Source organism: Bombina bombina, chromosome 5 (genome assembly GCF_027579735.1).
Source record: "Bombina bombina isolate aBomBom1 chromosome 5, aBomBom1.pri, whole genome shotgun sequence".
Classification (NCBI taxonomy): domain Eukaryota; kingdom Metazoa; phylum Chordata; class Amphibia; order Anura; family Bombinatoridae; genus Bombina; species Bombina bombina.
The window spans coordinates 170,021,952-170,034,787 of record NC_069503.1 but is presented as its reverse complement, the minus strand read 5'-3'; the positions used below and the strand labels follow the sequence as shown (position 1 = coordinate 170,034,787).

At 41.5% G+C, this 12,836-nt stretch overlaps 1 protein-coding gene across 1 annotated transcript in view; it reads right to left on the bottom strand.

The window, feature by feature from the left end:
* Nucleotides 1-12,836, bottom strand: part of CSRNP1 (cysteine and serine rich nuclear protein 1) — a 58,292-nt gene that overhangs the window by 22,605 nt on the left and 22,851 nt on the right.

Genomic DNA, 12,836 nt, shown 5'->3' with positions numbered 1-12,836 from the left:
ATTATATAGTGCTGGGTGTTATTATACTGATGCAGATACCACTGATCCTATAACCAGCCCTCCTCTGGCTATACCCATGTGCCAGTGTCACTACTGTGTCATTCTATAGTGCTGGGTGTTATTATACTGATGCAGATACCACTGATCCTATAACCAGCCCTTCTCTGGCTATACCCATGTGCCAGTGTCACTACTGTGTCATTATATAGTGCTGGGTAATATTATACTGATGCAGATACCTCTGATTCTATAACCAGCCCTTCTCTGGCTATACCCATGAGCCAGTGTTACTACTGTTTCATTATATAGTGATGGGTGTTATTATACTGATGCAGATACCACTGATCCTATAACCAGCCCTCCTCTGGCTATACCCATGAGACAGTGTCATTACTGTGTCATTATATAGTGCTGGGTGTTATTATACTGATGCAGATACCACTGATTCTATAACCAGCCCTCCTCTGGCTATACCCATGTGCCAGTGTCACTACTGTGTCATTATATAGTGCTGGGTGTTATTATACTGATGCAGATACCACTGATCCTATAACCAGCCCTCCTCTGGCTATACCCATGTGCCAGTGTCACTACTGTGTCATTATATAGTGTTGGGTGTTATTATACTGATGCAGATACCACTGATCCTATAACCAGCCCTTCTCTGGCTATACCCATGAGCCAGTGTCACTACTGTGTCATTATATAGTGCTGGGTGTTATACTGATGCAGATACCACTGATTCTATAACCAGCCCTCCTCTGGCTATACCCATGTGCCAGTGTCACTACTGTTTCATTATATAGTGCTGGATGTTATTATACTGATGCAGATACCACTGATCCTATAACCAGCCCTCCTCTGGCTATACCCATGTGTCAGTGTCACTACTGTGTCATTATATAGTGCTGGGTGTTATACTGATGCAGATACCACTGATCCTATAACCAGCCCTCCTCTGGCTATACCCATGTGCCAGTGTCACTACTGTGTCATTGAATAGTGCTGGGTGTTATTATACTGATGCAGATACCCCTGATCCTATAACCAGCCCTCCTTAGGCTGTACCTATGTGTCAGTGTCACTACTGTGTCATTATATAGTGTTGGGTGTTATTATACTGATGCAGAGACCACTGACCCTATAACCAGCCCTCCTCTGGCTATACCCATGTGCCAGTGTCACTACTGTGTCATTATATAGTGCTGGGTTTTATTATACTGATGCAGATACCTCTGATTCTATAACCAGCCCTTCTCTGGCTATACCCATGTGCCAGTGTCACTACTGTGTCATTATATAGTGCTGGGTGTTATACTAATGCAGATACCACTGATTCTATAACCAGCCCTCCTCTGGCTATACCCATGTGCCAGTGTCACTACTGTGTCATTATATAGTGCTGGGTTTTATTATACTGATGCAGATACCTCTGATTCTATAACCAGCCCTTCTCTGGCTATACCCATGAGCCAGTGTCACTACTGTTTCATTATATAGTGCTGGATGTTATTATACTGATGCAGATACCACTGATCCTATAACCAGCCCTCCTCTGGCTATACCCATGTGTCAGTGTCACTACTGTGTCATTATATAGTGCTGGGTGTTATTATACTGATGCAGATACCACTGATTCTATAACCAGCCCTCCTCTGGCTATACCCATGTGCCAGTGTCACTACTGTGTCATTATATAGTGCTGGGTGTTATTATACTGATGCAGATACCACTGATCCTATAACCAGCCCTCCTTTGGCTATACCCATGTGCCAGTGTCACTACTGTGTCATTATATAGTGCTGGGTGTTATTATACTGATGCAGATACCACTGATTATATAACCAGCCCTCCTCTGGCTATACCCATGTGCCAGTGTCACTACTGTGTCATTATATAGTGCTGGGTGTTATTATACTGATGCAGATACCACTGATCCTATAACCAGCCCTCCTCTGGCTATACCCATGTGCCAGTGTCACTACTGTGTCATTATATAGTGTTGGGTGTTATTATACTGATGCAGATACCACTGATCCTATAACCAGCCCTTCTCTGGCTATACCCATGAGCCAGTGTCACTACTGTGTCATTATATAGTGCTGGGTGTTATACTGATGCAGATACCACTGATTCTATAACCAGCCCTCCTCTGGCTATACCCATGTGCCAGTGTCACTACTGTTTCATTATATAGTGCTGGATGTTATTATACTGATGCAGATACCACTGATCCTATAACCAGCCCTCCTCTGGCTATACCCATGTGTCAGTGTCACTACTGTGTCATTATATAGTGCTGGGTGTTATTATACTGATGCAGATACCACTGATTCTATAACCAGCCCTCCTCTGGCTATACCCATGTGCTAGTGTCACTACTGTGTCATTATATAGTGCTGGGTGTTATACTGATGCAGATACCACTGATCCTATAACCAGCCCTCCTCTGGCTATACCCATGTGCCAGTGTCACTACTGTGTCATTGAATAGTGCTGGGTGTTATTATACTGATGCAGATACCCCTGATCCTATAACCAGCCCTCCTTAGGCTGTACCTATGTGTCAGTGTCACTACTGTGTCATTATATAGTGTTGGGTGTTATTATACTGATGCAGAGACCACTGACCCTATAACCAGCCCTCCTCTGGCTATACCCATGTGCCAGTGTCACTACTGTGTCATTATATAGTGCTGGGTTTTATTATACTGATGCAGATACCTCTGATTCTATAACCAGCCCTTCTCTGGCTATACCCATGTGCCAGTGTCACTACTGTGTCATTATATAGTGCTGGGTGTTATACTAATGCAGATACCACTGATTCTATAACCAGCCCTCCTCTGGCTATACCCATGTGCCAGTGTCACTACTGTGTCATTATATAGTGCTGGGTGTTATTATACTGATGCAGATACCTCTGATTCTATAACCAGCCCTTCTCTGGCTATACCCATGAGCCAGTGTCACTACTGTTTCATTATATAGTGCTGGATGTTATTATACTGATGCAGATACCACTGATCCTATAACCAGCCCTCCTCTGGCTATACCCATGTGTCAGTGTCACTACTGTGTCATTATATAGTGCTGGGTGTTATTATACTGATGCAGATACCACTGATTCTATAACCAGCCCTCCTCTGGCTATACCCATGTGCCAGTGTCACTACTGTGTCATTATATAGTGCTGGGTGTTATTATACTGATGCAGATACCACTGATCCTATAACCAGCCCTCCTTTGGCTATACCCATGTGCCAGTGTCACTACTGTGTCATTATATAGTGCTGGGTGTTATTATACTGATGCAGATACCACTGATTATATAACCAGCCCTCCTCTGGCTATACCCATGTGCCAGTGTCACTACTGTGTCATTATATAGTGCTGGGTGTTATTATACTGATGCAGATACCACTGATCCTATAACCAGCCCTCCTTTGGCTATACCCATGTGCCAGTGTCACTACTGTGTCATTGAATAGTCCTGGGTGTTATACTGATGCAGATACCACTGATTCTATAACCAGCCCTCCTTTGGCTATACCCATGTGCCAGTGTCACTACTGTGTCATTATATAGTGCTGGGTGTTATTATACTGATGCAGATACCACTGATCCTATAACCAGCCCTCCTTTGGCTATACCCATGTGCCAGTGTCACTACTGTGTCATTATATAGTGCTGGGTGTTATTATACTGATGCAGATACCCCTGATCCTATAACCAGCCCTCCTTAGGCTGTACCTATGTGCCAGTGTCAATACTGTGTCATTATATAGTGTTGGGTGTTATTATACTGATGCAGATACCACTGATCCTATAACCAGCCCTTCTCTGGCTATACCCATGTGCCAGTGTCACTACTGTGTCATTATATAGTGCTGGGTGTTATTATACTGATGCAGATACCACTGATCCTATAACCAGCCCTTCTCTGGCTATACATATGAGCCAGTGTCACTACTGTGTCATTATATAGTGCTGGGTGTTATACTGATGCAGATACCACTGATTCTATAACCAGCCCTCCTCTGGCTATACCCATGTGCCAGTGTCACTACTGTGTCATATAGTGCTGGGTTTTATTATACTGATGCAGATACCTCTGATTCTATAACCATCCCTTCTCTGGCTATACCCATGAGCCAGTGTTACTACTGTTTCATTATATAGTGCTGGATGTTATTATACTGATGCAGATACCACTGATCCTATAACCAGCCCTCCTCTGGCTATACCCATGTGTCAGTGTCACTACTGTGTCATTATATAGTGCTGGGTGTTATTATACTGATGCAGATACCACTGATTCTATAACCAGCCCTCCTCTGGCTATACCCATGTGCCAGTGTCACTACTGTGTCATTATATAGTGCTGGGTGTTATTATACTGATGCAGATACCACTGATCCTATAACCAGCCCTCCTTTGGCTATACCCATGTGCCAGTGTCACTACTGTGTCATTGAATAGTGCTGGGTGTTATTATACTGATGCAGATACCCCTGATCCTATAACAAGCCCTCCTTAGGCTGTACCTATGTGCCAGTGTCACTACTGTGTCATTCTATAGCGCTGGGTGTTATTATACTAATGCAGATACCACTTATTCTCAGGGCCGGATTTACATCTCAGGTGCCTGTAGGCACAAAAACCTGAAGCGCCCCCCCCACCCCCCCACCCCCCCTAGAAAAAAGTGGAAAAAATGAGGACTTTTTTTTATTATTATTTAGGACAACTAAAAATAAATATTAGATGTAAAATTACATTTTCCCTTTTATGGAGATACACAAATACACACACCAATTGCAATATTTGTTGTAATGGAAGCTACACCAAAAATCAATATTCACTTGACTCAAATGGCCATACAATTTCTATTATGTATAACAAAAACAAATCATGTTAAACTTTTAATGCAAAATATTCTAAAGAAAACCCTATTTAAAGGGACATCAAATGTGACAGTTTGCTGGGCATTTTATTATTGCACTAGTGCTTGCAGAGAAGTGTGTTAGCCTCTTGCAAAAGAGTTAAACACATAGTCAATGTCAGTTCTGAGACAGCAATACACATCTGTGCAGACCCAGATGGGCTCATAGGACATGTTTATTGACAAGCCATTAGTGTATTGCTTTTCTGGAGATGACTTTGACTATGTGCTTAACATTTTGTTGGAGTCAAACACAGTTTTGTGTAAACAATAGCAATATTAAAACTAGCAGCATGCAAGCTCATCACCATCAACAACCTGTGCAGCCAGTGGAAGAAAATATAAAATGTAGGGAAAAAAATCTTGTAAACTCTGATATTTTGGTACAAACACACACAGATGTTACATTTATTTTGTTCTGAAATATAAATATCATATGATGTTGCTCTCAAAGGAAAACATGGAATGTTGTAGATTATATGTAATCCAGGGGTCAACAAATGTGTTTAAAATTAGAATTTAGAAATTCAATGGGAGGGGTTTAGTTTTAATCTTTGCCCCTCTCTCCTTCATGGCTCTCTCAACTGCTGTAACATATTCCCAATGAAACACTCGACTTTGTAGGCACCTGGCAGCACAATTCTTACTAAAATAAATGCCCTCATAAAAAAAAAAAAAAAAAAAAAAAAAATTTTTTTTTTTTTTTTTTTTTTTTTATTATTGACAGGCAGGCGCCCCTCACTGCAAGGCGCCTGTAGGCACATGCCTACTGTGCCTAATGGGAAATCCGGCCCTGCTTATTCTATAACCAGCCCTCCTCTGGCTATACCCATGGGCCAGTGTCACTACTGTGTCATTGAATAGTGCTGAGTGTTATTATACTGATGCAGATACCCCTGATCCTATAACCAGCCCTCCTTAGGCTGTACCTATGTGCCAGTGCCACTACTGTGTCATTCTATAGCGCTGGGTGTTATTATACTAATGCAGATACCACTGATCCTATAACCAGCCCTCCTCTGGCTATACCTATGTGCCAGTGTCACTACTGTGTCATTATATAGTGCTGGGTGTTATTATACTGATGCAGATACCACTGATCCTATAACCAGCCCTCCTCTGGCTATACCTATGTGCCAGTGTCACTACTGTGTCATTATATAGCGCTGGGTGTTATTATACTGATGCAGATACCACTGATCCTATAACCAGCCCTCCTCTGGCTATAACCATGTGCCAGTGTCACTACTGTGTCATTATATAGTGCTGGGTGTTATTATACTAATGCAGATACCACTGATTCAATAACCAGCCCTCCTCTGGCTATACACATGTGCCAGTGTCACTACTAATGTGTCATTATATAGTGCTTGGTGTTATTATACTGCTGCAGATACCACTGATCCTATAACCAGCCCTCCTCTGGCTATACCCATGTGCCAGTGTCACTACTGTGTCATTATATAGCGCTGGGTGTTATTATACTAATGCAGATACCACTGACTTTATAACCAGCCCTTGTCTGGCTATATGCATGTGCCAGTGTCACTACTGTGTCATTATATAGTACTGGGTGTTATTATACTAATGCAGATACCACTGATCCTATAACCAGCCCTCCTCTGGCTATACCCATGTGCCAATGTCACTACTGTGTCATTATATAGTGCTGGGTGTTATTATACTGATGCAGATACCACTGATCCTATAACCAGCCCTTCTCTGGCTATACCCATGTGCCAGTGTCACTACTGTGTCATTATATAGGGCTGGGTGTTATTATACTGATGCAGATACCACTGATCCTATAACCAGCCCTTCTCTGGCTATACCCATGAGCCAGTGTCACTACTGTGTCATTATATAGTGCTGGGTGTTATACTGATGCAGATACCACTGATTCTATAACCAGCCCTCCTCTGGCTATACCCATGTGCCAGTGTCACTACTGTGTCATTATATAGTGCTGGGTTTTATTACACTGATGCAGATACCTCTGATTCTATAACCAGCCTTTCTCTGGCTATACCCATGAGCCAGTGTTACTACTGTTTCATTATATAGTGCTGGATGTTATTATACTGATGCAGATACCACTGATCCTATAACCAGCCCTCCTCTGGCTATACCCATGTGTCAGTGTCACTACTGTGTCATTATATAGTGCTGGGTGTTATTATACTGATGCAGATACCACTGATTCTATAACCAGCCCTCCTCTGGCTATACCCATGTGCCAGTGTCACTACTTTGTCATTATATAGTGCTGGGTGTTATTATACTGATGCAGATACCACTGATCCTATAACCAGCCCTCCTTTGGCTATACCCATGTGCCAGTGTCACTACTGTGTCATTGAATAGTGCTGGGTGTTATTATACTGATGCAGATACCCCTGATCTTATAACCAGCCCTCCTTAGGCTGTACCTATGTGCCAGTGCCACTACTGTGTCATTCTATAGCGCTGGGTGTTATTATACTAATGCAGATACCACTGATCCTATAACCAGCCCTCCTCTGGCTATACCTATGTGCCAGTGTCACTACTGTGTCATTATATAGTGCTGGGTGTTATTATACTGATGCAGATACCACTGATCCTATAACCAGCCCTCCTCTGGCTATACCTATGTGCCAGTGTCACTACTGTGTCATTATATAGCGCTGGGTGTTATTATACTGATGCAGATACCACTGATCCTATAACCAGCCCTCCTCTGGCTATAACCATGTGCCAGTGTCACTACTGTGTCATTATATAGCGCTGGGTGTTATTATACTGATGCAGATACCACTGATCCTATAACCATCTCTCCTCTGGCTATACGCATGTGTCAGTGTCACTACTGTGTCATTATATAGTGCTGGGTGTTATTATACTAATGCAGATACCACTGATTCAATAACCAGCCCTCCTCTGGCTATACACATGTGCCAGTGTCACTACTAATGTGTCATTATATAGTGCTTGGTGTTATTATACTGCTGCAGATACCACTGATCCTATAACCAGCCCTCCTCTGGCTATACCCATGTGCCAGTGTCACTACTGTGTCATTATATAGTACTGGGTGTTATTATACTAATGCAGATACCACTGACTTTATAACCAGCCCTTGTCTGGCTATATGCATGTGCCAGTGTCACTACTGTGTCATTATATAGTACTGGGTGTTATTATACTAATGCAGATACCACTGATCCTATAACCAGCCCTCCTCTGGCTATACCCATGTGCCAGTGTCACTACTGTGTCATTATATAGTGCTGGGTGTTATTATACTGATGCAGATACCACTGATCCTATAACCAGCCCTCCTCTGGCTATACCCATGTGACAGTGTCACTACTGTGTCATTATATAGCGCTGGGTGTTATTATACTAATGCAGATACCACTGACTTTATAACCAGCCCTTGTCTGGCTATATGCATGTGCCAGTGTCACTACTGTGTCATTATATAGTGCTGGGTGTTATTATACTGATGCAGATACCACTGATCCTATAACCAGCCCTCCTCTGGCTATACCCATGTGCCAGTGTCACTACTGTGTAATTATATAGTGCTGGGTGTTATTATACTGATGCAGATACCACTGATCCTATAACCAGCCCTCCTCTGGCTATACCCATGTGCCAGTGTCACTACCGTGTCATTATATAGTGTTGGGTGTTATTATACTGATGCAGATACCACTGATCCTATAACCAGCCCTCCTCTGGCTATACCCATGTGCCAGTGTCACTACTGTGTCATTATATAGTGTTGGGTGTTATTATACTGATGCAGATACCACTGATCCTATAACCAGCCCTCCTCTGGCTATACCCATGTGCCAGTGTCACTACTGTGTCATTATATAGTGTTGGGTGTTATACTGATGCAGATACCACTGATCCTATAACCAGCCCTTCCCTGGCTATACCCATGAGCCAGTGTCACTACTGTGTCATTATATAGTGCTGGGTGTTATACTGATGCAGATACCACTGATTCTATAACCAGCCCTCCTCTGGCTATACCCATGTGACAGTGTCACTACTGTGTCATTATATAGCGCTGGGTGTTATTATACTAATGCAGATACCACTGACCCTATAACCAGCCCTTGTTGGCTATACCCATGTGCCAGTGTCACTACTGTGTCATTATCTAGTGATGGGTGTTATTATACTAATGCAGATACCACTGATCCTATAACCAGCCCTTGCTGGCTATACCCATGTGCCAGTGTCACTACTGTGTCATTATATAGTGATGGGTGTTATTATACTAATGCAGATACCACTGACCCTATAACCAGCCCTTGCTGGCTATACCCATGAGCCAGTGTCACTACTGTGTCATTATATAGCGCTTGGTGTTAACATACTGATGCAGATACCACTGATTCTATAACCAGCCCTCCTCTGGCTATACCCATGTGACAGTGTCACTACTGTGTCATTATATAGCGCTGGGTGTTATTATACTAATGCAGATACCACTGACTTTATAACCAGCCCTTGTCTGCCTATATGCATGTGCCAGTGTCACTACTGTGTCATTATATAGTACTGGGTGTTATTATACTGATGCAGATACCACTGATCTAACCAGCCCTTGTCTGGCTATACCCATGTGCCAGTGTCACTACTGTGTCATTATATAGTGCTGGGTGTTATTATACTGATGCAGATACCACTGATCCTATAACCAGCCCTCCTCTGGCTATACCCATGTGACAGTGTCACTACTGTGTCATTATATAGCGCTGGGTGTTATTATACTGATGCAGATACCACTAACTTTATAACCAGCCCTTGTCTGGCTATACCCATGTGCCAGTGTCACTACTGTGTCATTATATAGTGCTGGGTGTTATTATACTGATGCAGATACCACTGATCCTATAACCAGCCCTCCTCTGGCTATACCCATGTGCCAGTGTCACTACTGTGTCATTATATAGTACTGGGTGTTATTATACTGATGCAGATACCACTGATCTAACCAGCCCTTGTCTGGCTATACCCATGTGCCAGTGTCACTACTGTGTCATTATATAGTGCTGGGTGTTATTATACTGATGCAGATACCACTGATCCTATAACCAGCCCTCCTCTGGCTATACCCATGTGCCAGTGTCACTACTGTGTCATTATATAGTACTGGGTGTTATTATACTGATGCAGATACCACTGATCTAACCAGCCCTTGTCTGGCTATACCCATGTGCCAGTGTCACTACTGTGTCATTATATAGTGCTGGGTGTTATTATACTGATGCAGATACCACTGACCCTATAACCAGCCCTTGTCTGGCTATACCCATGTGCCAGTGTCACTACTGTGTCATTATATAGTGCTGGGTGTTATTATACTAATGCAGATACCACTGATCCTATAACCAGCCCTTGTCTGGCTATAACCATGTGCCATTGTCACTACTGTGTCATTATATAGCGCTGGGTGTTATTATACTGATGCAGATACCACTGATCTAACCAGCCCTTGTCTGGCTATACCAATGAGCCGGTGTCACTACTGTGTCATTATATAGCGCTGGGTGTATTAGAGGGAAAGATTTCCTAACCTGTGTGTCGCTAGGAATACATGACATTTGAGAGCTCTAGTCAAAATCACAAATTATTTTGGATTTAGAATTAAGCAAGACTTAAAAGTGTATTACAAGTTTGTCTGTCCCCACTTTAAATATTTGACATATTTGGCGACCAATGGAGGGCACACTGCCATGTTCGGTTGTCAGACTCTGCATGTGATTGGTTGCTGTTTATATGGAGTAGGTTGCTGTTTATATGGAGTATGCAAGCCATTGGTTCTTACATTTTCGGACATATTTATATGGCTGCAGAAAATGGAGTGAAAAAAAATGTATGTTGCCTATATGGTTTACAAAATATAAACTGTTCAATTGTTTTTTAGTTTATTTTCTGACTGCTGCTGTTTTCCTTTAAAATCATTAATCTCTCTTGATGACCCTAGAGGTATGTAAGAACAAAACCTCAAATTCTTTCAGTTTTCTTTTACCCCCCTACTGCTCTAGAATTCTCTTTTTGATGCCACCTGGCCAGTCTGCCTCTGTTATAAAGACAAGAATAGAAGAATCTGCTGGGGGAGACAGGAGACACAAGGGGGAAATGTTAATTAGTGCTTATATTAAACAATACAGTCTCTCCCAGGTGTTTGTAAGCCATTATCTTTAACATTCTCCAAGACACTGGAAGAAAAAAAAGGACATTGTTCTTCATATATAATTCTGATACCATCTTGCGATCATTTAATCAAGTGAAAGAGAATGTGCGACCTTGACTATTTTAGACCAGTTGTGAAGGCATCTTTGTTTATTCAGAATTCAATCACATTATTAATCAGAAGCAAAATGAAATAATTAATGCTAGAGCTCTTGATAGATTCATTTGTAATGAAATAAAAGTTATTTGTGGAAACTGGTAATGTATTGGTATGCAGCATTTTTATTTAAAGGGATACCAAACCTACATTTTTTCTTTACTGATTTAGATGAGCAGCAATTTTAAGCAGTTTTCTACTTCACTCCTATTATCAAATTTTCTTTGTTATCTTGCTATCTTTATTTTAAAAGTAGGAAAGTAAACTTAGGAGCCGTGCCATTTTTGGTTCAGCACCCTGGATAGTGCTTGCTTGTTGGGGACTATATTCAGCCAACCAATAAGCATGCGTAACCCAGGTTCTTAAACCAAAAATGTGCAGGCTCCTAAGCTTTACATTCCTGCTTTTTAAATAAAGATAGCAAGAGAACAAAGAAAAATTGATAATAGGAGTAAATTAAAAAGTTGCTTAAAATGAAATGCTCTATCTGAATCATTAAAGAAACATTTTGGATTTAGTGTCCCTTTAATTCACCCACCAGCAGTATTTTTGTGGATAAGCCTTTGTCATGTTATGTCAATACAAACATGTTTTCCAGGTATTCCTTAAACAAATACAATACAAAACATCATTGCATAGCAAAGCTCTGTTTTATTTACTAGGTTGTATTATAAACAAGTGCCTTATTCAAATCCATTATCTAATCAGTAGGAACAGCTATACGTTGTCCAAAGTTCACCTCATTCAGTCAGTGTTCCATAGAAGACAGATTTATAATCTAATGTGAGAATAAGCACAAACTATAATACTCCATAAAATATGCCTAGCAAAACAATAAATATAAAATATATACAGCTAAAAATCCCCAAACCCAGAGTTCCAAAATCCAAACTTATTGTTAAATCCAAACTTATTGTTAAATCAAAACTTTTTAAGTAATATTTTAAAAAAAGTTATCAAAATGACTTGTAACGCATAATCTTCTCTGCATGTGTCTGGTTATTTTTTTTGTGTTCTAAAATGCAAATAATAGTTCATATTTATTTAAAACAACAAATATGACTTTTCTGATTACAGTACTGTGCTATCTTTCTGATGGTACTGTGTATACAAAAGTATTAAACAACAATATAAAATTACCTTTAGGTTGTTTTATTATGACATGTAAATATTGCCTAAATTACATAAAATATTGATGTTTACACTAAGGGCTAGATTTATTAAGCCCTTACGGCAGCAAGTTCTCACAAGAACTTGCTCGCCGCAATTTAACAAGCAGCGGTCACCAGACCGCTGCTTCCCTAAACTCTTCGCCACCTCTGAACTGGCGAAATTCAATCTCCTCGGTCGAGTCCGACCGAGGAGATTGACAGCTCCTGCCCGCGCGTGATTGGTTGTGCGCGGGCAGGGGGCGGGATTGTACGCGAGCGCAAAATTGCGCTCGTGTACAATGTTAATTACCTACGGGTAATTTCGCCCCGCCACAGGCGAGCTGTGGCGTACAGGGGTGCGTATACGTGCCCCTGTACGCCTCAGCTA